The sequence below is a fragment of the Schistocerca serialis genome, chromosome 5 (genome assembly GCF_023864345.2).
Source record: "Schistocerca serialis cubense isolate TAMUIC-IGC-003099 chromosome 5, iqSchSeri2.2, whole genome shotgun sequence".
NCBI classification, from domain to species: Eukaryota; Metazoa; Arthropoda; class Insecta; order Orthoptera; family Acrididae; genus Schistocerca; species Schistocerca serialis.
Genome location: NC_064642.1, coordinates 242,457,214 through 242,459,227, shown reverse-complemented (window position 1 = coordinate 242,459,227; position 2,014 = coordinate 242,457,214). Strand labels below are relative to the sequence as shown.

Below are 2,014 nucleotides of genomic sequence, written 5' to 3'. Positions count from 1 at the left end.
CGGAGACTTACAAGCAGTCGTTCTTCCCACGCACAATTCGTGAGTGGAACAGGGAAGGGGGGATCAGATAGAGGTACAATAAGTACCCTCCGCCACACACCGTAAGGTGGCTCGCGGAGTATAGATGTAGATGTAGATGAGTCAGTGCAGAATAGGCGTTCCTGGTGCAACTGAAAGACTCGAAACAAATAACTCTTCAGGACCGAATAGAATCCCAATTTAGTTTTACAAAGAGTAGTCTGCCAATGGCCTTGCCGCAATGGTAACACCGGTTCCCGTCAGATCACCGAAGTTAAGCGCTGTCGGGCTGGGCTAGCACTTGGATGGGAGACCATCCGGTCTGCCGAGCGCTATTGGCAAGCGGAGTGCACTCAGCCCTTGTGAGGCAAACTGAGGAGCTACTCGATTGAGAAGTAGCGGCTCCGGTCTCGTAAACAGACATAACGTTCAGGAAAGCGGTGTGCTGACCACATGGGCTGAGGATGACACGGCGGCCCTTCGGTACCGTTGGGCCTTCCAAGGCCTGTTCGGACGGAGAGACTAGTCTATGGGATTGGCCTTGATGTAGTTTGCTTTTGGTGCGAATAAATCGCCCATCATAAAGTCTAAAGCGACTGGAAAAATTCGCAGGTGATTTCTGTGCATAAGAAGGATAAATGAAGGGAGCAGCGAAATTACAGACCAATTACTTAACATCGGTTTGCTCCAGAATTTTCGAGCATATTCTAACTTCCAATATAATGAATTTCTTTGAGATGAAGTTTCTGTCCACATATAAGCATAGTTTGTGCAAAACACAATTTGCCATTTTCTCGCAAGACATCCTACGAACAATAGATGAAGGTCAATGGGCAGATTCCATATTCCTAGATTTCCAGAAAGTGTTTGACATACTGCCCCACTACAGGCTGTTAACGAGGATCCGAGCATACAGAATAGGTTCTCAGGTATGTGAGTGGATCGCAGGCACTTAAATAATAGAACCAAGTACTTTGTCATGAACGGCGAGTGTTCATCAGAGACAAGGATATGGTCAGGAGCGCTCCGGGGAAGAGTGGCACGATCATTCTTGTTCTCTGTACATACCTGGCGTTACAAAACAAAATCGACGAACAACGAGGAGTTTTAGAGGGTGTCTTGATGATAGGGACCCGTGTCTGGAAACGTCATCCAACGACGCTAGAGAGCATCGAAGTTACAAGCGCCGGAGCCTACTGTTAGGCCAACCGTTGGTCGGCAAACGTGACGTAATACGCTCATGGATCGCAGGTGGAACGTGTCACGCTAGACCTGTCTTGTTTCTCATTCAGTGATCGCAAATGACGCCACTATTCCCAGTGGAGAAGGTGGAGCTAGCTGCTGCATAAACAGCCTTTATATCCTATGAATCCTATGCTCTTTTGCGTAGGTGGATGACGCTTTCGGGCACTGCTTTCCAACCGTAGTTTATTTTTCTCCTGGAACTCTCTAAAATCTCCAATGTTTTCCGGTATACTGAATATAACAGAAAGATAACGACAATTTCGGAATTTCAGGGGCTAACGTTCGCCTATCCAGCAGCTATCGCCGCCTGCTCATCTGGAGTTTGCGGCTATCAATTTTGTTCAAAGAGTAACGGTGAAGTTTTAGAGAATTCTGGACCTTTATTTAATTTGAAGGAAAGGACATACGAATGCAAAGAAAAGAGCAGGAAGCGTAAGCGTGTTCATATGACAGGCATCAGGGCACAAGTTTCAAGAATTGAACTTTACTGTTTATTCTATCGTTAGAAGAAATTAAATAAAATTAGAGAAAGTGTTCAAAATGTCTGCCTCCAACATTGCAGCGTGCCAGACTTCTGCGTACCATTGACTGATTCAGTTGCTCGGAGTTACCGGGCATGTAGCGAACCTCTTGACACAGTGCACGTATCCTTGCAACTAAGTCCTCCGCTGACTCCCCTGGGGTTTCATACACCACATTATTCAGATCATCCCACAAGAAAGGTCCAGTGGGTTGAGGTCAAGTTACAGTT

The 2,014-nt window shown here is 46.4% G+C and overlaps 1 pseudogene; it reads left to right on the top strand.

Moving 5' to 3' along the window:
- The first annotated feature begins 241 nt into the window (after window positions 1–241).
- Window positions 242–359, top strand: LOC126482654 (5S ribosomal RNA; annotated as a pseudogene).
- Window positions 360–2,014: the final 1,655 nt, after the last annotated feature.